At 39.0% G+C, this 25,872-nt stretch overlaps 1 protein-coding gene across 1 annotated transcript in view; it reads right to left on the bottom strand.

The window, feature by feature from the left end:
* ADK (adenosine kinase) overlaps positions 1 to 25,872 on the bottom strand; it is a 543,033-nt gene that overhangs the window by 516,530 nt on the left and 631 nt on the right. The window lies entirely within an intron of this gene.

The following is a 25,872-nucleotide window of genomic DNA, read 5'->3' as shown; positions in this document are numbered from 1 at the left end:
ATTACATGCTTTTCATGGCATTGAGAAGATTAAAAATTAATTCATTCTAGTAAAGTGTCTAATACAGTCCTTAGCACAAGACATTGAGTATTACTTTGTTATTACCACACTTGTTAAAATTATATCTCTGAGAAGCATGATATGAAAGCTAACATGAACTTGGCCCTGTGAAAAATAAATGAACTTTCACTCATGCTTTTGTTGACACTTACTTTTGATTTTTAATAATAAAGGTAAAGAAAAAAAGGTGGTACACAAAAAAGCTAGATTTGAAACCCTGGCTTTAAACAAATATAGTATATTGTATGTTATTAAGGGATGATAAAAGTCTGTAATGTTCAAATATTCAATATAATTAAAGTCATATCAAATTCAAAGATTTTTTTTAAAAAAAACAACCAACTTTTGAGAAGTGACACTTTGCATCTAACAATCAATATTTTGTTTTGGGGGTGTTTTTTTGTACTCATAACCAGTCAACACAACTTTTTAAAAGTGTATTATCTAAAATGTACTTAGGTAACAGTTCATTTCTGCAGGTATAGATATAAAGATGTTATTTCAGTAAACAGGGTTCATGTGTGATCCTTCTTTTAGAGTCATTCAGGTAAAGATAAAAGACATGTCTTTCCAGATAAAGGCAGCAGCTTTTTCCATTCATGGCATGTTCCTTTCCTCAGCTTTTCATGCTCCTTTTCTAATCTTTCCCTACCCTCTCTTCCACCCAGTTTTTTTCAACCATACACATACAAATACACACATGGTTAGCTACTGAATAACTACTAAAAAACTTTTGATCAATTTTCTAAGCAATTTATTTCAATCCTATTCGTCACTCTAGGGAAAAGCAGTCAATCGGAACTTTTAACTTTTGCAGCCAAAGATGGAGAAGCTTTATAGAGTCAACAAAAACAAGACCAGGAGGTGACTGTGGCTCAGATCGTGAACTGCTTATTACCAAATTCAGACATACATTGAAGAACGCAGGGAAAACCACTAGACCATTCAGGTATGACCTAAATCAAATCCCTTAAGATTGTACAGTGGAAGTGAGAAATAGATTTAAGAGCCTAGATCTGATAGACAGAGTGCCTGATGAACAATGGAATGAGGTTTGTGACATTGTACAGGAGACAGGGATCAAGACCATCCCCATGAAAAAGAAATGCAAAAAAGCAAAATGGCTGTCTGGGGAGGCCTTACAAATAGCTGTGAAAAGAAGAGAAGCAAAAAGCAAAGGAAAAAAGGAAAGATACAAGCATCTGAATGCAGAGTTCCAAAGAACAGCAAGAAGAGATAAGAAAGCCTTCTTCAGCAATCAATGCAAAGAAATAGAGGAAACAACAGAATGGGAAAGACTAGAGATCTCTTCAAGAAAATGAGACATACCAAGGGAACATTTCATGCAAAGATGGGCTCGATAAAGGACAGAAATGGTCTGGACCTAACAGAAGCAGAAGATATTAAGAAGAGGTGGCAAGAATACACAGAAGAACTGTATAAAAAAGATCTTCACGACCAAGATAATCACGATGGTGTGATCACTCATCTAGAGCCAGACATCCTGGAATGTGAAGTCAAGTGGGCCTTAGAAAGCATCACTACGAACAAAGCTAGTAGAAGTTATGGAATTCCAGTTGAGCTGTTTCAAATCCTGAAAGATGATGCTGTGAAAGTGCTGCACTCAATATGCCAGCAAATTTGGAAAACTCAGCAGTGGCCACAGGACTGGAAATGGTCAGTTTTCATTCCAATCCCAAAGAACGGCAATGCCAAAGAATGCTCAAACTACCGCACAATTGGACTCATCTCACACGCTAGTAAAGTAACGCTCAAAATTCTCCAAGCCAGGCTTCAGCAATACGTGAGCAGTGAACTCCCTGATGTTCAAGCTGGTTTTAGAAAAGACAGAGGAACCAGAAATCAAATTGCCAACATCCGCTGGATCATCGAAAAAGCAAGAGAGTTCCAGAAAAACATCTATTTCTGCTTTATTGACTATGCCAAAGCCTTTGACTGTGTAGATCACAATAAACTGTGGAAAATTCTGAAAGAGATGGGAATACCAGACCACCTGACCTGCCTCTTGAGAAATCTGTATGCAGGTCAGGAAGCAACAGTTAGAACTGGACATGGAACAACAGACTGGTTCCAAATAGGAAAAGAAGTACGTCAAGGCTGTATATTGTTACCCTGCTTGTTTAACTTATATGCAGAGTACATCATGAGAAACGCTGGACTGGAAGAAACACAAGCTGGAATCAAGATTGCAGGGAGAAATATCAATAACCTCAGATATGCAGATGACACCACCCTTATGGCAGAAAGTGAAGAGGAACTAAAAAGGCTTTTGATGAAAGTAAAAGTGGAGAGTGAAAAAGTTGGCTTAAAGCTCAACATTCAGAAAATGAAGATCACAGCATCCCGTCCCATCACTTCATGGGAAATAGACGGGGAAACAGTGTCAGACTTTATTTATTTGGGCTCCAAAAAAAACACTGCAGATGGTGACTGCAGCCATGAAATTAAAAGACGCTTACTCCTTGGAAGAAAAGTTATGACCAACTTAGATAGCATATTCAAAAGCAGAGATATTACTTTGCCGACTAAGGTCCGTCTAGTCAAGGCTATGGTTTTTCCTGTGGTCATGTACAGATGTGAGAGTTGGACTGTGAAGAAAGCTGAGCGCCGAAGAATTGATGCTTTTGAACTGTGGTGTTGGAGAAGACTCTTGAGAGTCCCTTGGACCGCAAGGAGATCCAACCAGTCCATTCTAAAGGAGATCAGCCCTGGGATTTCTTTGGAAGGAATGATGCTAAAGCTGAAACTCCAGTACTTTGGCCACCTCATGACAAGAGTTGACTCACTGGAAAAGACTCTGATGCTGGGAGGGATTGGGGGCAGGAGGAGAAGGGGATGACAAAGGATGAGATGGCTGGATGGCATCACTGACTCGATGGACATGAGTCTGAGTGAACTCCAGGAGTTGGTGATGGACAGGGAGGCCTGGCGTGCTGCGATTCATGGGGTCGCAAAGAGTCGGACACGACTGAGCGACTGAACTGACTGAACTGACTGAACCTTCTTTCAATTCAAAGAGTTGAATCAAGATCAGTGGGTCAGAATAATTTTCTCATGTAAAGATAGATAAGCAAATATTCTATTTATCTAATCCTGTGGCTAGTCTGCCACTATAAGCACGTAGATAGCTAATCCCCAAATAGTTAAATAAGTACATTTACAGATACCATAACAAATATGTAGGCCTACCTTTTCAACAAATGCTTCCAACCCCAAAACAATAGCAAAGTTCTCTTCCAACACCACCAGTTTGTTATTAAGAGTCCAATAAAACAAGTATTTCCATATAATGGTACATTTCTAGAAAGCTTTGTGGTAATACGTGTCACCAATTCAATGTTTTAGCCAACTATCAGATAAAATAGAGCAAATGTAAACAAGGATTCGTATACTATTCATTTCGCATTAACAGTAGCAAAAATTTATTACATCCCTAACTAAGCAAAAATAGAATGCCTGCGTGCTAAATCACTTCAGTCCTGTCCAACTCTTTGTGACCCTGTGGACTACAGCCTGCCAGGCTCCTCTGTCTATGGGATTCTCCAGGCAAGAATATTGGAGTGAGCTGTCATGCTGTCCTCAAGGAGATCTTCCATACCCAAGAATGGAACCTGTGTTTCTTACACCTCCTGCCTTGGCAGGCAGGTTCTTTACCACTATCGCCACCAGGGAAGCACAGGAATAAGGAGGTGGGAATTCTAAGTCTAGGCCTACCAAAAAAAAGGTATGTCTTTTGACTATTAGTTTCCTTATCTGAAATGCAAGGTCGTTTGTTACAGTCAACATCTCAGGTCCCTTTCAGTTCTTACTGGACAGTGGGAAAAAAAAAACTGTCCACTTGTGACTCAATACAAATTGGGTAGAATTTTTTTAAGAATTGGTCAGTTTTAATGAAAATAAAATGTGTACAGTTTTACTTAGCTTTCATTATGGTCAAGGTTATTCAAAAAAACATTGCTAAATGTATTACCTCAAAAGATATAAAAGGTTCACTATTTTTATTTCCTTTAAATTATTGTCTGTAGATTCTTATGTCACATTTCACTTTACCATGACATATTCAAACAGAACCTAATCTTTAAATGGAAACTGACAATTTACTTCCCAGAAGAATTTGAAGAATATAATAACATTTGATTGATTGAACTTTATTTAGTAAGAATTCTGAGCAAAACTCCCTCCCAAGAACACCCACACAGTGCTTCTTTATTTTCAGTGAACCACAAATCTCTAAAAGTCAAAGAAAACTTCCAACCTAAAAGTATAGGACAACACACCTTCCCAATTATTTATGCTGCCAAGAATATATATTTAAATTACATAATTGAATACAGCACTATCATTTCATAAAAGGGCATTTTAACATAAAAATCTAAAAAGGACATCACAGAATAAATAGCACTACTCAAAGTATTGCTGGTAATCTTGTGAAGTATAGTTTCTATGTAAAAGATTTTTTCTTATTTTTATTTTACCATAAATCTGGTACTTCACAAACAAGCTTTTAGGACCCAATCACTCGGGAATTTCCTAGTGGTCCAGAGGTTAGGACTCCATGCTTTCCCCACTGAGGTCAGAGGTTCAACCCCTAGTCAGAGAATTAAGATCCCACAATCCAAGGTATAGCCAAAAAAAGGGGGAGGGGGATCAATCACTCATTAGCTCAACAAATATTTCCTGAGTTCTACTCTACTACTCAAAACACTGGAGACTTAGCAACAACCAAGAATATGTACTGCCCTTAAAGAACTTGCCTTCTAGTGAGCGGATAGGGATGAATAACAAAATAAATAAGATCATTAAATGCTCATCAGTGCTATTCAGAGAATTAAAGCCAGCAGATCAACACAGAGAAAGGCTCATTTAGAGTGGGTAGTCAGTCAGTGAAGGCCCCCAGTAGCAGGGAACTGAATAGCAAAGAAGAGCAAAGTGGGGAAGGGATTCCAGACAGACATGACTAAAGTGACTGGAAGGCCAGTGTGAAGAAAGGCAAGGAAGAGATGGAAGGCTGTAGTCAGAGAAGAAGCAGACTGTCTTAGTTTTGATGAGCCTCAGAAGTTTAGATTTTGTTATAAGCAAGACAGGAATTAAGTTTTAAACACTTAATTAAGTTTTAAACACAGGAATGACATGATCTGATACTGTTTTAAGAGAGAATGTGGTTACGGTGCAGAGAATGGATCACAGGAGCATGAAGGCAGAAAGACTAAATTAAAAGCCTGTGACACGGATTTCCCTCGTGGTTCAGTGGCTAAGACTCTGTGTTCACAATGCAGGGGGCTCAGGCTCAATCCCTGATTGGGGAATTAGATCCCCCATGCCGCAACTAAGACCTGATGCAACCAAATAAATAACCTATTACAGTATTAAAGATGACAAATAATTCTGATTTGAACCACAAAAATAGTGGTGGACATAGAAGTAAGTGGACATTTTGGAGGTAGAATGACAGGACTTGCAAAATACAGGGAAGTACGGAAAACAAAGGAATCAAGAGTAACTCCTAGAGTGTAGACTAGGTTGGGTAAATTTGGACTAAATTGAGTAATGGTGCTACTATTACCAAGATATATGGAAAAGGCAAGAATCAAGTTCAAAGGACAAGTTCTAGGAGTGGTCAGGGATAGAAATAAAAACTTGGGAAACAGATTTTTCTTTCTAGTCGTTCTTACTCTGTAGTGCCTACTGGTTTCTATTAATAGACTAAACAGTTGTCCATAATTGTATATGCAGTTTCATTTGAACAGCACCCTAAGAGGGGAACCATTCTACCTTAGCAGTCACCTGCTAGCAGTCACTCTCTAAGTTGCTAAGTCGTGTCCGACTCTTGCAACCCCATGGACTGTAGCCTGCCAGGCTCCTCTGTCCATGGGATTCTCCAGGCAAGAATACTGGAGTGGGCTGCCATGTCCTTCTCCAAGGTACAACTTAATGAGGGGTTAGTATGTGCCAGGAATCATGCTATATATATCTTTCAAGTACTATCTCATTTGAATTTATAACTGCAATAGAAGACATTTTATTATCACCATTTACACTTAAAGAAACTGAAACTCAAAGAGGTTAAATAATTTGCTGAAAGTCATACATTACAGAGCAGAAATCCAAACTCTGGTAGTATGACTCCAGAACTGGGACTAGTTACCACTATACAGTGTTTGATCAGAGTAAACCCAAGATAGACTGACGTAAGTTTGCTGCTGCTGCTGCTGCTGCTGCTAAGTCGCTTCAGTCATGTCCGACTCTGTGCAACCCCAGAGACGGCCTCCTACCAGGCTCCGCTGTCCCTGGGATTCTCCAGGCAAGAATACTGGAGTGGGTTGCCATTTCCTTCTCCAATGCATGAAAGTGAACAGTGAAAGTGAAGTTGCTCAGTCGTGTCCGACTCTTAGCGACCCCACGGACTGCAGCCTACCAGGCTCCTCCGTCCATGGGATTTTCCAGGCAAGAGTACTGGAGTGGGGTGCCATTGCCTTTTCCGGAGGTAAGTCTGAGACTTTTATAAATATCCAAGTTTCAGACCACTATACTATGACTTCAACCCATACAATGTAATAGTTCATTAACAGCTTTCTTATTAGCTGGAGCATCATAGGAAATACTTTCAGAAGTTGCTTCTTTTTTTTTCCATGTGTACTTATTCATAGTTAAATCTAAGCAGACGATGAATCTGCCATTTTTATCTTTAATTTGGCCAAGACTCCTAATTGCCACCAAGAGATATCTCTTAAGAGCTCTTCATTTTTTAAATTTCAACCACAATTTCATTTCTGTCAAAATCACAAGACTGATTTCTGACAAAGAAAAATATCTTTTTTACCACTCTGCAAGAATTCAGAGGCACACAATGAATATAAGGGTTCAATTTACTATAAAACTAGAAAAACATCCCATCTCAGCCATTCATCTTGTGCAAATCAAATTTAGGCTTTAGGAAAATTACAAATTATTTCTTAGCAAGATCTTTCAAGACTCAGAAATTGAAATCACAAATGTCCACAAAAGGCTCCACTGTAAGAAAAAAATCTTTTTATATATTCATGCTATCCTTGGGTATGTCCTCTAACTAACCGGTGCCTATCATTTTCTAAATAAGAGTAAAAAATATGCAGCTTTATCCAAAGAGTTCTAAGGAACAATAATTTCTATTGAGATTTTTAGAAATGTGAAACTGGTCTCTTATTCAGTGTTTTGGGGCTTTTTTTTTTCCTAACAGTGTATTCTAACAACGGTAACCAGCAATCTCCTAGTTTCCACTTATGAGGACTGATCTAGATCTGAAGGCCCTGTCTTCGACCCTACTACATGGGCAGAGGGCCATCTTCTCCCACAGTCTTTAGGACAGGACAGACTGGCACTGGCTCTCATCAGCCTAAAGACTGACCTGAAATTGGATTTCAGGATGCAGAGAGACAGCGCAACCCCTCCTTGTGGAAACAGGGTAGACTGCTTTCCTGCAATAACTAAGCATTTAAAATGGAAACACTTGGAAGTTTATATGGCAGTGGAGGTGGTAATGATAGTAGTCTCATTGTTACTGGGAAACCTGGGAGGGAGAAGGAAATGGCAACCCACTCCAGTACCCTTGCTTGGAAAATCCCATGGACAGAGAAGCCTGGTAGGCTACAGTCCATGGGGTCGCAAAGAGGACAGGACTGAGCGGTTTCCCTTTCTTCTTTCAAGCATCTATAACATATCACTTTGCCAGGGGTTGAGATAAGACATTTATCTTCACAAGCCTATTTACAAGCTTAAAATATACCTAAGTATTCCCACTCCCATTTCATTTGAGGGTGGGTTTTAATATTTATTTTTAAATACTGGCATTTTAAATGCACAGAATTTCATTCTAAATTCTTATCGTTTTCCACATTCTCCTCCTTTATCACTTTGAAGGAAATCTTGATTATCTTCATGTCTTTCTTGATGGGAAAGAATAGTCTGAGGTGGAGGAACATTTAAAATGAATGTGGGTTATCTGAAAAACAAGACATTTGTCTGCAGACAGAGGCAAAAAAAATAATCACTCTCCAGTGTAACTAGTCAAATAACCAGCCCAAACCATTCCCAAAAAGCCAGGGGTTAAACTCAAACACTGCTTCAAGATCTGGGATTCTAAATAGCCAAGGGTATGGTAAGATAAATCCCTTTTACTTATATCCTAAGAGACTGCTATTAATATTCCAAATATGGGCAGATACGCTGATATGGACATTTCTTCAAATCCCTACAGCTTTTGGGAAGAAGGATGGAGGGAGGTGATAGGGAGTTTGGGATGGAAATGTACACACTGCTAGATTTAAAATAGATGAACAACAATGACCTACGCATAGCATATGGAACTCTGCTTAGGGTTACCTGGCAGCCTAGATGGGAGGGGAGTTAAGAGGAGAATGGATACATGTGTATGAATGACTGAGTTCCTTTGCTGCTCACCTGAAACTAACACAACATTGTTAATTGGCTAGTCCCCAATACAGAATAAAAAGTATATATAAAAAAATCTCCACAATTCCATCATAGGGAATAGTCCTATTCTAGAAAGTCTCTGTCAGCTAAAAATACATCACAAAATCTACATTTTACAAAAATGAATATATTTTTTGCAAGTATAATTGACACCTAACATTGTATTAGCTTCAGATGATTCGGTATTTGTATATATTGTAAATAATCACCAAAATGTCTAGTTAACATTCGTAACCACACACAAACATTTTTTTTCTTGTGATAACAACCTTTAGATTTATAGCAAAAACGTTTAATGGTTTTGTTTTCTTTACTGTGAAGTGGAATAGGGGTTGGTGGGAACAGATTTCACACTTTTCCAGATTTCAGCAAAAGCATAACAGCTCCAGACTGACTATCTGTGAAGGGAAGAAGTAGTTAAATCCAAAGGGAATCTCCAAACATTATAAGAAGGCAGTTCTTTTAGGCAGCATTAGGTAACAAACTTAGGACTCCACAAAAATGGTTAGACCTTAAATTATTTCTCCAAAAACCTAAAATTCACTATATACCATGTGAAAATAATATACATATTTAAACTCTGCACTTCAAAACCAAAAGTTGACACATTTTTCAATGTTATTTGTGCAAGTGGCAGGGTAGGGGAGAAGATTATTGAAATGAATCATCATTCAAAGGACGGCAGCAGAATTAAAAGCTTAGATAGACAAATTCGGTCACGCTTTAGCCATAAAGCACTGCCAGCTCCTGCCTTGGTCTCTTGGAGACCTGAGCTTCTCTCAAGGAGATCCATCTACCAGGATGAAGAACCACACGGAGAGGCACTCAAACTACACAAAGAGGAATATAGCCAAGATTTCCAGTCACCTCTACCAAAACAGACCAGACCTATTATCAGCTGCTGCTGCTGCTAAGTCGCTTCAGTGCGACTCCATAGATGGAAGTCCCCCAGACTCCCCCGTCCCTGGGATTCTCCAGGCAAGAACACTGGAGTGGGTTGCCATTTCCTTCTCCAATGCATGAAGGTGAAAAGTGAAAGCGAAGTCGCTTAGTCGTGTCTGACTCTTAGCTACCGCATGGACTGCAGTCTTCCAGGCTCCTCCGTCCATGGGATTTTCCAGGCAAGAGTACTGGAGTGGGGTGCCATTGCCTTCCCCATATTATCAGCTAAATACTTCCAAGTGATCCTAGCCAGCTACTCCTGACCTATAAAACCATTAACTCTAATAAAATGGCTGCTCTTTGAAGCCCCTAAATTTTGGGACAGAAAAATCAAACTCATTGTGAAAATACATTTTGCACTGCAACTAACACTCCGTAAATACACATAACAGAAATATTTCACAAAGCAGTATTTATCCTTACCATATCCAATACACTGACACTATTTTCCTTTTATAAAATACCACTTTTTCTATATCCAAATTGATTCATGATCTAGTTTGAAAAGCTTTTTAATCTAGACTACTCACTTCACAGGTGTATACACAAACCTAGACAGAAACCTTAATAGGACCCAAGTGTTCTGATTAATAATACAAAGCTCTTTTTCCTTATACCATCCTAAGAGACCACAGGTATTACAGTTCATAACAAGAAGTTTCTCACAAACTCGAATACACACTTCAGAGCTGAGTGAAAAGCTGAAAAGCAGAGATGTCTGATGTTGGAAGTGATGCAGAAATCAGAAACAGCTAAGAGGAATTGAGTCCTTTTTTTAAATCACTTCCTTTTACTTCCCCTCTTCTTTTCACAGATCTGCATTTTCTTACTCCTACTTCCTTTTTCCTATGGTTCTCAAGCATTATAAAATTGACCTTTTAAGTCTCAGTTGAATTTAATGAAATGTTATAGTCATATCCTTAAAAGTAGACTAACTGAACATTTTATCATTTCTTTAAAAATGTTGCTTTTTTTCCGAATGAGGTCCAAGACTAATTGTGGCTGCAGGTCTTTTCTAATGAAAAAGAATTGTCACCACTGCCATCTCAGATTTGGTAGAATATTTTTATGACATTTTAAATTATTAATATTAAGATTAATTAATAGATATTTAGATTACTAGTAATAGTTTCATATACAATTTAGGAGTATTTTTGAAGCAAAGGGCTTATTTTTTTTAATCCCACAAATCACTATTGATTCCTGCTGTACTGTTTATATAATACCTGAATATTTGAGCTAATTACTAAACATTAAGACAGATTCAGGTTTGAACCCTATCTCTGCCATTTATTGTATAATCTTGAGCATATTAAATTCTGTGGACAGTAATGGTTATTCCATATTATTATAATAATTAATAATGCTAAGTCATAACATCCAAATCATCAATATCAGAGAAAAGTACAAAATCTCCAAAGTAAATAAAAACTTACCAGAGATTGTTCTCTTAGTTGGAACATTTTAACTCTCAAAACATAAGCAAAATTGGCTTATGCCAAGCAAAAAAGGCTTTTAATGGAAAACACAACCTGCTCAAAACTGAAGTTCAATGAGTTAATCCACTGCAAAGCATACAATTAAGTATATCCCACAACTTTATTTTAGGGTGTGAGGAGGGCTGGACACTTCCATATGTGAATAAGAGAATTTGAAAGACGAAGATCTAAACAAGGTTACCTAATAGAAAACAGCATTTCCTGAAATAGTGTGCTTATCTCTCACACACAGAATTTATTTTGACAAGTTCTCAATTTCTGTCTTCAGAGTGTAATACACACACCAAGAAATGTGAATCAGATGTCCTGAGTGTGAAATGGGAGCTTACTACTTAGGGACGCTTAACCTCCCTGGGTCTATTTCCTCAGCAAAAAGCAGTTACCTGGTGGCCTTGAGAGGATCAGTAAGAAAAGGTAAGTGAAAGTTATTGACGTATTCATATGTTATTTTTATCTTTAAAAAAAAGAATGATACTTCATTTCCTGTTCTAGAAAGTAGGACCATGAGAAATTATAAGCCTTGGCATCAAATTTCATTTCAGATACTTAATAGCTATGTTACACGACTCTTATTTAACCTCTGCTGCTGCTAAGTTGCTTCAGTCGTGTCTGACTCTGTGCGACCCCATAGACAGCAGCCCACCAGGCTCCTCCTTCCCTGGGATTCTCCAGGCAAGAATACTGGAGTGGGTTGCCATTTCCTTCTCCAATATATTTAACCTCACTGGGCTTCAATTCTCTAAACACAAGGTAAATATGAGACTGATTTTAAGTACCTCCCCAGGCACTAACAACCTAAAGGGTCTAAAACATGTTCAGAGTTTAAAAAAAAAAATCATGTGGAAATGGTAAATTATCATTTCAAAACCACATCTGGCTAATACTGAGATTTGCAGGAAACTTCAGCTCTATGAGATCCTACCCTACCTTAGAGTCTGCACACCTAGACATCTCTTCCCACCCCTGTTCCTACTCCTACCCACACCAGCATTCCCTGGCATTCCTGGGATATACCAAAATAGCTCCTAAAAGGGAAGCCTAAGAAAAGCAGCTAAAAGCTCCTAAAAGCAGTCTAAGAAAGCCTGCTTTAACCTGTTTATGAGTAAAAAGAAACAACATCTTGTTCAACAAGAGAGCATTTAAAGAGCTTTGAGTCTGACGTGATAGTTACAGGATACTAACAAGTCTTCTCAGGAATGTAGCTTATTCAGGCTTCACATAGAAGTGAAGTGGAAGGAGTCTCTAGTGAGCTCTGCAAAGAAAAACAGTTTCTAAAAAACTCTATTTTAGGAGGAACCAAAGACTTCCTCAGCCCTGCCTACAAAATAAGAAAATGTTCAAATCTCTAATGTGGTTAACTTCAAAGACAACACATTTGAACTGTTTGTTTAAAAAGATAAAATTTTCTTGTTTAACTTGCTTAACTCAGAAACTTAACATGGCTTTCCAAACTTTAGCTCAAGGGTTCAAAGGGTAAAACTATTTACTTGCTACATCAAGCTTAAAGGAATTTGAGAACCCTAAGACATCTGAATTTGATTATTTTGCTCTATTTCAATAGTTTTCAAGTGACCCCTCTTGGATGAGTCAATAGAGACAAATTTCTTAAAAAGACCGTTTTGGGATATCACTTATTGGTTACACGGTACATTGTTACACAGTATGTTATGAAATCAAGAACAATACTGCTAACCTTCAGTGCTTTTGGAGTTCATTACAATGCAAATAATCTCACTAAATATGGACTTGCAAACCCAGAGGGAAAAGACTGACCATTCTGATCGGTCACTGAGTTCTGTGTAAATTCACTCTTTCAGAAAATTCATTTCTCCACCAAATAAGCAGTTGTACTGTATTTATTTTAAGAAAGAAAACACTTACAACATGGCCTTAATAATACACTTCTATTAATATAGGGTTGTTGGTTGGTTGTTTTTGTGTGCTTAGTTGTATCCAAATCTTTGCAATGCTATGGACTGTAGCCCACCAGGCTCCTCTGTCCATAGAATTTTCCAAGCAAAAATACTGGAATGGGTTGCCATTTCCTCCTCCAGAGGATCTTCCGGACCCAGGGATGGAACCCGAGTCCTTTGCATCTTCTGCACTGGCAGGCAGATTCTTTACCAACTGTGCTGCCTGGGAAGCCATTAATATAGGAGAAATATATTTATTTTGAGGTAATTTCCCCTATGGACAAATGCATGAAATGATTATTATAGTCAAAGCTCACTACAGTCATCAGTAAAACAGAAATGCAGTCTAGAGTGCATCTCTTGGCCTCTATCCTCCAGCATTGGATTTATTTCACACACAAGCTCACTCCACATGACAATAAAAAACAAAGGTCCAAGAACCATGAAACATTTTCAGGTAAGAGTTCTATCAACTCTTCTGAACAGATAACAATTTACAGTCAATATATGATTCCATTTTGCACCACTGAATACCACAAAGATAAGCTTCAAACCTCTTTAAAGAGTTTATTAATTCATTGAACAAAAATGTAGTGCCTATGTTGCAATGAAGTAATTAGTTATAAAGCATTGAGAGTTATTCAACTAGTTTCCTGACTTCAAGTAGCAGTAGACAAGATAAAACACGCACATACTGTGCACTGCAATAATACCAAGCATAAAGTACCAAGCACCAGAGAGAGAGCCATTCCCAGGCTGGGTGATTAGGAAAATTTTATAAGGAAGACAGGCTTTGTCTAGACCTTGAGGAATGAGGTTTCCAGTGGCAGCAGGAGACAGGAAAGGATTGTTTGTTCATTTTAGTAAATATTTTTTTTAAGTGCCATAATGAATTTTTCTCTTGCTGAGAGAATGACACCACCTCCTGCACCCTTCAAGTTCCTGGTATAGCTGTTGATTATAGTGTCTTCCTCAACATCCATACACTCCCCAACATGTATAAACACACACACACAGAAAAAAAAGTAAGAGTACATCCAAGGCTGGCCAAAATCCCCACCTCTGAGACACTAACTGGTTCAATGGTGGGTATGTAACCCAGGCAGGGCCAATCAGAATATTCTCAAAACCGTTAAACAGATGTGGAAAGTCTTGCCTTTGGGCTCATGAGATTGTGGGCTTAGGGATGAAAAATGCTGTCTTTCTTACTACATTTAAGATGGCCTGTGTGAGAAATAAATTCAATACCAGAGGATAATAGAAGCTAGGGATGCACTCCTAGAATGAGTCATATTTGGCTAGACTTCCCGCTCTGTGAGTCAACTGAGTCTCTTAGAGAATTAGAAATGGTTCTTGCCGGGAGCCAGCACGGGAGATCCCACCCATGGCAAAGGTCATGTGGAAGAGAACTGTTAAGCAAGGCTTCAGGACTCGAGGGTCTCCCTGGGCCTTCTCGAGCATCTACCCTAAGACCAGAATCTGTCTGTCTTACTATCTTGTGTCTTTCACCAACTTTCCTGACATACAGGGGGTTATCCCTGACCACCTTTCTCTGGAGAAAATCAACTTAGGGCTCTAGCTAATAAGTCTCCTGGACATGAGAGGAATATTTCAAATCAAACCCCCTCTATTAGCATTCTAGCTTGCTTGGCAGGTATATCCAGACTCTTGCAGCTACGCATATGATTATTTACAGCCTCCCAACTGTGAGAGGCACAGAAAGCCTAAAACATAGAGCCTTTCAAAGAGTTAAAAGTTATTAAAGTAGTGCTGGTATAGGATTTCATTATAGGGCCAATGCTTATTGCTAAGTTCCCATATCTCTTATCCACTGTGCACCTGGGAGTGCATTAGTTAACATAGTTGGAATGTAAGAAAACAAGTGTGCCTTGAAATTAACCACATCAGACTTTTGAGCTAATTGGTTCTTTCTTGTAACTCACGGCACCTTTACTCTGTGAAATGTAACTCTGTTTGGCATTTTCTGAGGCTGACATAGATTAGAAATAAAAAGAAAAAACACTTTGAGGGAAAATAAGTTTTCTGGTTGAGCAGCCTTTATCAAAAGAGGGTCATAAAATGTTCACAGGCCTCCAAGGCCAGAAGATAATGTACACAACATCATTTGTGGTAAAGGTTTGCAGAAAAAAATCCTGGTTTCGATAAGGGCAAAACTGCTGACTCTGTATGACCTTGCATCTTTCATTTCCCTCTATGTATAAGGCAAGGTATAAAAGTACCTTTTGAGAAATAAAGCTTTTGGGCCTCGCTCACCGAAGCAGCTTGGTCTCCTCGTGTTAATCATTCTCTCTCTCTCCCTCTCTTTTTCAGGCTGATCCCTTGGAGCATAGAGGCTCCCTGCGTTCACTTATCTGCCTGGGTTTCTAAGACCTGAACGGGAAAACGTTCTGCATCTTCACTTCCTCGGGAGACCAGGAGGGCACCTGTGGCCTCCATGAACAGGGCAAACTTCTTGTCTCGGAGTTTTATTGGCTTTCTATGTAAACCAAGGAATATCAGCCTCTTTCCCTCCTCTATTTTCTTATCTACAATATTCTTTCCTTATCTCTCTCTAAATCAATCGCCAACGCCGTTTTCCCTTCGGGTTCCCCTGGACCCTGCAGGGGCTGGACCCCGGCAGGTTCTACTAGGGATACAACAAAGTCCAGCCTCAGCCTCCAGAAGGCAAAAAAGTCAAGTAACTGCTTCAATATCATTTCCAATAACCGCTAATTTTGTGAGTGATCAGTGATCACATAGGCTACTTCCAGATCTATAATCTTGTATTTGCAGCTAACACAGAAAAATAGCAGGGTTTGCTAATGACTAAGTGTGGCTTGCAGACAAAATTGTGAGAGTCTGTTAATAAGTAAGCAAACTGGGTTTCTTACATAATTACTATACACAATTTCTTATTCTACAGAAGGTGGTGAAATTGGCATGCATGCGATGAAAGCCAAATTCCAAGTGGAAATTCAAATGTTCTTATGTTGAAAGCTAATTATTGTTTTCCATTTATGGAAACATTTTTGAAGAAATCATGTGAGGGCACAAATACAAACAAAAAACCAGAAGTAAAACATAGAAGAGAGGGCAACAACTTTAAATCTGCTTTGGAAAATACTCAAAAGGTATCATCTTCAAGTAGTACCTGAAACTTCAGTTCATGAGACCACTTTCAGTGAAATACGCCTTCTAAATCGTGAAATTCAAAAACCTGAAGTCTTTACCTTAGTCAGTTACTATCAGAAAGGAAAAAAAAAAAAAACCTAATAACTCAGTGACATAACCAGCACACGTACTATGGTAGAACTAGCCAAACAATACCTTTGAAACAAGCATTGATTTAGAATTATTGACATGTAGAATGGGGACCCGGAGAAGGCAATGGCATCCCACTCCAGTACTCTTGCCTGGAAAATCCCATGGACAGAGGAGCCTGGTAGGCTGCAGTCCATGGGGTCACTAAGAGTCGGACACGACTGAGTGACTTCACTTTCACTTTTCACTTTCATGCATTGGAGAAGGAAATGGCAACCCACTCCAGTGTTCTTGGCTGGAGAATCCCAGGGATGGGAAGCCTGGTGGGCTGCCATCTATGGGGTCACACAGGGTCAGACATGACTGAAGTGATTTAGCAGAATGGGGACTGCAGGAATATTTTAGCAAGTGATTCTGATGAGACACTGTTGTTTCCTCACAATAGTAAACTTTAAAAAACTGAATTTTTAAAAACAGAGTTTGATGAGATGGTTGGATGGTATCACTGACTTAATGGACATGAGTGAGCAAACTCCAGGAAACAGTGAAGGACAAGGAAGCCTGGTGTTGTGCAGTCTATGAGGTTGCAAAGTCAGACACAATTTTGCGACTGAGCAACAACAACAAATTGAGTATTTAAATTTTTCAAAAGGCCCTCAATCCTTTTATTGAATCCTTGGGGCAAGGTATGTTTTAGGGCCAGAATTTTATGAGATTCAGAAGTTTGTGAATTTTAGGAAGGTAATACACTTTATGTACTATATTTTGTAAACTGCCCAGGAAGGTTTCATGCAGCATGCCATTAACAAGCAGATATATCTACAGCAAAACACACACATTTGTGTCAACAAATAAATACTATAGAGAGCCTCACAACTGTTCCACGTTTTGCTGGCAAATCAATTCTATCTCAAACCTTTTTTTTCAATTTCCAGTTTTCAGAGCTTTGGGGACCTCAGAAATAAAGATGAAAAGACTATAACCTATATGAAAATCTTAACGCTTATTTTACAAAGTTTCAGATTTACTTAGTATCCCAGAGGTCCATTCTATAATGATACTCAGCCACTCAGCACTTGACCAAAATACGTATTCAGTATACATCAAGTTCCTCCAGCTTAAAATCAAGTCCTAATATATATGTTCAATGTAGAACAGTTGGAAAATACAAAAAAAGAAAAAGTAATAAACAAAAATAACCCACCATTTGAACGTAAACTGGTATAGCCAGTAGGCAGAACAAATGGCAAAACCAATACAATATTGTAAAGTAAAAAATAGATAAATAAATAAAAACAAATTTCCAAGGAAAAAAAATTGAGTTACCACATGATCCAGCAATTCCACCCCTAGGCACATATCCAGACAAAACTGTAATTCAAAAAGATACACACACCCCTATGTTCATAGCAGCACTGTTTAAAATAGCGAAGACACGGAAACCAAAATGTCCAGTGAGAGAATGGATAAAGACGACGTGGTGTGTGCAATGCTACTCAGCCATTAAAAGGAATGGAATAATGCCATTGTCAGCTACACGGATGCCCAGAGATTATCATACTAAGTGAAGTAAGTCAGAGAGAGAAAGACAAATACCATATGATGCCACTTAAACGCACCTGGAATACCCTTTCAACCTGAGGGCTTTGCTCTTTCTTAAACTCTGGGAAATTCTCAGTCATCATTTCTTCCAATATGTTTTAGGGAAATTAAAATGGAGGCAGTCTTGTTCAGGCTTCAGAAGTAAGGCAGCAGACCTCTGACCAACTTCTGATCTTGCCTGGACCTGCCTGGTCTACATGCCTACCTGTAAATCGCACAATTGTTACCAGCAAGTCAAGTGGCCTGTGACCACAAGCAGGAGCCTCCGAAACTGCAATATGAAGTCTCACCTATGGGGTCGATACACCGCCCAGGACCCTTTTCGCCACTAGGACTCCAGACTGCTGTTACTCAAGACTTGCCTGTGCTGTTCAAGTCTGGATGTAGAATTTGGCCAATTTGGTGATGCATATGCTACTGCCTCTATTGTTTCTATTTCTTTTCTTTTAATGACCATATGGACTCTAGTGGTAAAGAAATGACTATATGTTGAGATTAAGTCAAATAATCCTGTGTTAAATACTGAAATTATTTATTGTGTGACTTAGCAGCAGCAGCAGTGGTTTATTAATGAATCCTCCAATCCTAAATTGAAATAAAACTTTCAGCAAAACAACATTGCCTCTCCACTATTCACACTCTTTTCTCTTTTTGGAACTCCTTATTAGACATTAGTTGGTGCCTCAATTTTTACACATATCTATGTACTGCCAGGGAGAACTTCCAAATGTACAAGCTGGGTTTAGAAAAGGTGGACAAATCAGAGATCAAATTGCCAATTTGTTGGATTATAGAGAAAACAAGGGAATTCCAGAAAAACATCTTCTGCTTCATCAAATATTGTAAGTCTTTGACAGTGTGGATCTCAACTAACTGTGGAAAATTCTTAAAGAGATGGGAATACCAGACCACTTTACCTATCTCCCGAGAAACTTGCATGCAGGTCAAGATGCAACAGTTAGAACCTTACATGTAACAATGGACTGGTTCAAAATTGGGAAAGGAGTATGACAAGGCTGTATATTGTCACCCTGTTTATTTAACTTACGTGTGGAGCACATCAAGTGGAAATGTCGGGCCTGAATAAATCACAAGTTGGAATCAAGATTTCCAGGAGAAATATAAAAAGCCTCAGATATACAGATGAAACTACTCTAACGACAGAAAGTGAAATGGAACTAAAGAGTCTCTGGATGAGGGTGAAACAGAGAGTGAAACAGCTGGTTTGAAACTAAACATTCAAAAAACTAAGATCATGGCATCCGGTCCCATCACTTCCTGGCAAATACATGGGGAAACAGTGGCAGACTTCATTTTCTTGGGCTCCAAAATCGCTGCAGATGGTGCCTGCAGCCATGAAATTAAGACGCTTGCTCCTTGGAAGAAAAGCCATTACAAACCTAGACAGCGTATTAAAAAGCAAGACATCACTTTACCAACAAAGGTCAGGATAGCCAAAGCTATGGTTTTTCCAGCAGTCATTTCCAGATGTGAGAGTTGGACTGTAAAGAAGGCTGAAAACTGAAAAATTTATGCTTCTGAATTGTGGTGCTGGAGAAAACTCTTGAGAGTCCCTTGGACTGCAAGATCAAACCAGTCAATCCAAAAGGAGATCAACCCTGAATATTCACTGGAAGGACTGATGCTGAAGGTGAACTCCAATATTTTGGCCACCTGATGGGAAGAACTGACTCAGTGGAAAAGACCCTGATGTTGGGAAAGATTGAAGGCAAAAGAAGAAGGGGTTGGTAGATGATGAGATGGTTAGATAGCATCACCGAATCAATGGACATAAATCTGAGCAAACTCCAGGAGATAGTGAAAGACAGGGATGCTGGCATGCTGCAGTCCATGGGATTGCAAAGGGTCAGATACGACTTAATGACTGAATTTAACACATGTGTATATATACATATATATATTCTCTTGATTTTTCTTGATTTCTCTGTACTACAACTGGGAGAATTACTCAGTACTATCTTCCAACTCCAAAGAATTGATGCTTCTGAACTGTGGTGTTGGAGAAGACTCTTGAGAGTCCCTTGGACTGCAAGGAGATCCAACCAGTCCATTCTGAAGGAGATCAGCCCTGGGATTTCTTTGGAGGGAATGATGCTGAAGCTGAAATTCCAGTACTTTGGCCACCTCATGCGAAGAGTTGACTCATTGGAAAAGTCTGATGCTGGGAGGGATTGGAGGCAGGAGGAGAAGGGGACGACAGAGGATGAGATGGCTGGATGGCATCACGGACTCGATGGACGTGAGTCTGAGTGAACTCCAGGAGTTGGTGATGGACTGGGAGGCCTGGCGTCCTGCAATTCATGGGGTCGCAAAGAGTCGGATACGACTGAGCGACTGAACGGAACTGATCTTCCAACTCATTAATTTTCATTTTAAATGTGTTTGAACTGGAGTTTAACCAACTTTTGCTGTTTAATTTCAGGAACTATTTTTTATTTTATATAGCCATTTACTTCATATTTACTATTTTTTAACATTTTTAAATTAACTATTATTTATCTTTTTAAGGATCTTTAAAAATACTTAAAATCAGTTTGAAATTGCTCTAACAATCCATTAGATTTTAAGTGAGTTTATCTCCTGGTGGTTGTGTTTATTTTCTAAGTGATAGTCTTCTTTATCTGTTTGCAGGCTCAAACTTTCCCTTCCTTTTTCCAATGGTTTTGAGGTAAGCCACCTCTCTTCTAGATTCATGACCTCCAAGTTTGGTGCTCTTGTACCAGTTGATAATGGAGAAATTACAGTTCCCAGCTTTGAGCCATCTGGCAGCTCAGCCACTTCTGTATCACCACTTCAGATTCACAGCTTTTTAAAGCAACAGCCAGGAACAGAGGCTTTCAGCCTTCTTTTCAGTCAGCCCCAATCCAGCTACAAGATTCATTCAGGGTATCTGACTCCAGCTCCCCTGCACAAAGTTATTTCCACTTGCTCCTGAACCCAGAATCTAAATGCATGTTTCCTTTTCATTTCAGTCCCTGGAGATGTTTATCTTGTTCTTGAGTATACCTGCATCTTTTCTTTTTCTGCTTAAATGTGTAATTGCAGAGTTTGGAACGGGGTAGGGAGCCAAAAGCAGGATAAACAGTACCACAACAGCAACAGCTAACATTTACTGAAGACATACTATGAGCCAATTTTTTTTTTTTTTCATGAAATCCTCTCAACAATCTTTTGAGGTAAGTACTTTTATTATACCCATTTCAAAGGTGAGAAAACAGAGACATGGGGCCATTAAACAATCTTACCAAGATTACCAGCTAATAAGGACCAAGGACCAAAGATCTGATTCCAGAGACCATGCTCTTAACTGCTCCTCTTCTGGCTTCCATCCTGACCAGAATGCTCGAGAATTTTGATTTAACTCTGAATATTTTGCATACAGAAAGGATTTTATTGGCTGGAAGGGTAGTCAAGCCATATTCCAGGTAGAAAGTAGCAAACTGGCCTCATGTTTTGTTTAGTGTTGTTCAGTCTAGGCCTATACCTAATACCAGAAACTTAGTTTTCAATGCCTTTTTACCAAAAGTCCTTCTGACTTTGCCTGGGCTCCACGCATTTCATGTTTATCTCTAGATACCTAGGACCATCCATGGAGGCTTTCCTCTGACTCTGCCTTTTCACCACCCTCTCTCTGCCCTAATTTATAATGCCTAGGAAAGGACTTTATTAAGGCATTCATACAAAGTACCTCCAAGAGTTCCATTTTTCATTTTACTTCATAGTCAAAAGCTTTAATATTAAAGGATTAAACTTGTAATGTAAGTCAACAACATGCAATGTCACCTAAAAAGAGCCGAACTTGATTTTAGGCTGCACTGTTAAAAGCATAAGATCTAAAAAAGTAAAACTCATTAGTCTCACTCTACGCTGTGCTGCTAATTCACTCAACAAACATTAACTGAATAGCTCCTAAGGACCAGGCACTGAGCAACACACTACTGACACATGATCAGTCATCCTTTCTCTTTTCTACTATGCATACATTTTCCACATTTAATCCTCACAACAGGCCACCCCAGGAACAGTATGCTCCATTCATAAAAATCATATTCCAGGGAATTTTCTGAAATTTTTTTTAAAAAGTGTTTTAAAAAAAGAGGTTGCTAATACTTTTGCTTTGTCATCCAAAATACTTACAGACTTTTCCAAGGTTTAATACACAATTTTAAAACAGAGAGATTAGTGAAGTAAAAGACAGAAGGAAAGACTAAAAGGACCCCATAGAAGAGAAATGGTTAGGCAACAATAACTTGAGAAAAGTTCAACATTTGCTGACTGGAGAAGTGCTGTCTGTTTCCTTTTTAATAAAGATTAAAATTATATATAATTTATATGTATAAGTTATATAAAAGTCATGACCTAGAACAATGTGTGATTATTAAACCATGACCCAGAACAATGTGTAATTACTAACATCAGAAAGAGTTACAATGGCTCTTCAGATTCAGCCTTTCCTAACATCAACTTCAGAGCTTACAAGTATTTTCTATGATGAATAAGTCGAGCTATTCTTAATGAAGCTTAGGCAGAACTTGAGACTGGTGAGAAAGTCAACACAAAGTCTAAGCAAAATAAAGTCTTAAACTTGAGTTGTGGCAGCAGGATGGAAAAGAAAAGGAATTTATCAGACATAATTGAAGAAGAAGACCAACTTTGATAACCATATACAGAGGGAAAATGAACCAAGTGTCTAGTCTCCAAACTTTGGAATAAGAGAAGTTAGTGGCGCCACTAACATACGTACAGACCATGGAAAAAGGTGCAGATTTAGGACAACAGGTGAATTTAGTTTGATATATACAACTTTAAAGTGTCAGCAAGACACTGCGTAGGAGATATTCAGCAGTTAAAATTAGGTCTGAAGGACATAGAGGTAGAGAGATCACACAGGCGAAAGTGTTCAGTACAAAACCTGGACCCCTTTATACCTTCCAGCTTCAGTCAGACCAAAGAGATGTAGTTCCCCAACAGAGGCAGCTCTCTCCCATTTCTACCTCCAAACAAACTTTTCTTTAAAGCCAGACACCCTATTTTCCACCTGGCTAGCGCTCTGTCACCTTTTGGAGTGCTCAGGTGTCATTTTCCCACCAAGAAGATGGTACCAGTTCTTCGCTCTCTCACCTCGTGTACCTAGTTTTCAGCACCATGCCTAAAATAGCAGGCACTCGAAAGACTAAAAGAATAGACTTGGCATGTGCTCAGAAAGCCTGGGAAGGAACTCTATCCTCCCAGATGGATCAAGAAATGAACTTGGATGACATTCCCAAAAGAGAGAAAAGAAAGTGGTCCTAAATACAGGTAATCATCATGGAACACCTTTATCCAGGGAACAGTTCCCCAAAATGCTTCTGGACTTCTTTCAGGCCTAAATACACCACTGTAACACAAGGCTCATTCACAGGTGGCTTGAAGATTAAATGAGATAGCATATATAAAGCACCCAGTGTGCCTGGCACTCAATTAATGTTCCCTTCTGTTCCTCGGCCCAGTGTGAAAACATGATAGAGCTAGCTTCTTTCCAACTTCAGTAACCCTAAAAAGCCTAGAAAGATATTTTTTGAGAAAGGGAAACTAGACTTGTCAGATGCTCTCTCTGGAGCAGAGTTTTTACAACCTCCACATTATTGTCACTTTTGCCTGGATAATTTTTTGTTTGGGAGGCTTCCTGTGTAGGAGGAGAAGGGGGTGACAGAGGATAAGATAGTTAGATAATATCACCAACTCAATGGACATGAGTTTGAGAAAACTCCAGGAGATAGTGAGGAACAGGGAAGCCTGGTGTGCTGCAGTCCATGGGGTCATGAAGAGTCAGACACAACTTGATGACTGAACAACAGCCTTTATAAGCCATCCTCTTAAAAGTTAACCAAAACTGGTAGCTAGCCTCTTAAATGTCAAGCAAGTCATCGTAAATAAGGCACACAATCTAACCACTCAGTACATTATCACACTGAGATCCTTAAAGACAAATGAATATAATGAAAGTACGAATAGCCAATCACAAAAGGCCTTCACACAAAATGAAGAGATTTATTCCAGTACTCAAGTGTCTAATCCTACCTTCATGTCTACACTTAGTAAAGACTTACAAGTTTTAGGTAGACAATCACTGCTGCTGCTGCTGCTAAGTCGTTTCAGTCGTGTCCAACTCTGTGCGACCCCATAGATGGCAGCCTACCAGGCTCCCCCGTCCCTGGGATTCTCCAGGCAAGAACACTGGAGGGGGTTGCCATTTCAAGTTTTAGGTAGACAGACACTAATGACACGTAAAATAACATTATACACGTTTAAGAATTATTAAGTATCATATGCTCATGTATTGCAACAACAACAAATTATACACAGTGACCAAAAAACAAAACAAAAAACAAAAGCTGAGTTAATAGTTCACTAGGGCTTTTGATCAAAATGTGAAGTTAATAAAGTTGACCTCGATAAAGTTAACTTAACTTGTCTATACCTGTTTCCTCCTTGGTAAAATGGACATATAGTGTCTACCTTGAAGGGTGGTTGTGGGATTGAATGAGTTAAAATAGGCAAAATGCTGAAACAATACATATTAAACATTATTTTTTATGATTATTTTTAAGGCTGCATAGTCAGAGAGAAGCATATCTTGGGTGACTGTATAAAAGTAGGTATAGTAAAGTCAAATAACAATGAACTTGCACCCAGATTCTTTCTGTTCAAACTTCAGTTCCTTTATTGTTTCATCTGGGCTTCCATTTTCTCATCTGTAAAACAGGAAAGCACTTTGAAAATGGAGGAGCAGAAGAGAAAAATCTAAGGGCTGCATCTTCAGTAGGATAGGAGGGGGAAAAGTTGGAGCTGTCTTCCAATTTGGTACAGGAAACTTTGTTAAGAAGGTGCTTTTCAAGGAAAGCATATGCCTTTCTTGCAGGAAGGGGGACCCCTTCCAGGGCCCAAAAGTGGGCTCCTGTCTAACACTCAGAAATGAATTATCTAAGGAGACACACATGCTGACCAAGCAAGGGACTTTATTGGAAAGGGACGCCTGCCGGAGAGCAGTAGGTTAACACAACCCAGGAGAACTGCTCTGTCACAGTTTCTTGAAGTCTGAAGTTTTATGGTGATGGAATTAGTTTTCGGGTTGTCTTTGGCCAATCTTTCTGATTCAGGGTCCTTCCTGGTAGAACAGGCATCGTTTAGCCAAGATGGATGCCAGTGAGAAAGATTCTGGGAGATGGTTGGACACGTGATGCCTCCTTTTAACCCTTCCCAAATTCATCTGGTTAATGGTGGCTTGTTAATTCCGTGTCCCTTACCATGACCTCCTATGGTAAAATAACTCATGGCAAATGGTTATTACAGTGCCTGGCCAGGGTGGGCGGTTTCAGTTTGCTTCTCCTAACAACTCAAATTCAGGTAGGTCTGACTTAAAAGCCTTTGCTTTAGTCTGTAGTTTGAAAGCTTAAAACGAAAACAGACAACCTGAGTCGTGGGGGAGAAAAAAAAGTTTATTTTCTTTATATAAGGTAGGCACACTAACACTTTGGCCCTTTGAAGGTAATATGAATATATTAAAGATACTGGCAGGGATTTCATAACTATCCATTGAAAACAGCGTGAACAGACCACCGGACTCCTAAGTGATCTTTTCAAACATGAAAGATTAGTTCTTTCAAAAGTGAAGAAGGGTCATGTTGGAAGAAACTAAATTTGTATAATCAGGAGTGTCCCAATAGTTTTAAATCAGTTTTATATATCTAGCTTTACATAGAAAACCCACTGCCTTCCAAAGAGCATTGCAAAATCATCAAGAAACGTGCATACTCCACTTTATACTTATCAGAAACGAATATTTTAACCAGTAACGTTTTGTAAGTAAAAGTTGCAACATCAAATCATATGTTAGGTGCGGAACTATCTCCACTGCTGCCAAATGTGCAAAGAAGAAAAATTAACCTTTCCTAACCATTTTGGCAAACGCCATCCCCACGCCCCGGACCCCACTCCAGCAAAGCCTCGGAGGCGGGGTCTTGGTTCCCGGTAGAGGATTTGCAAAGGTACCAGCATTCAGATCTACCTAAGTGCTAAAAGGAAGGTCAAAGCGCCCTTCCGCG

The sequence above is a fragment of the Ovis canadensis genome, chromosome 25, assembly GCF_042477335.2.
Source record: "Ovis canadensis isolate MfBH-ARS-UI-01 breed Bighorn chromosome 25, ARS-UI_OviCan_v2, whole genome shotgun sequence".
Classification (NCBI taxonomy): Eukaryota; Metazoa; Chordata; class Mammalia; order Artiodactyla; family Bovidae; genus Ovis; species Ovis canadensis.
This window is presented reverse-complemented; position numbering and strand designations above follow the sequence as displayed.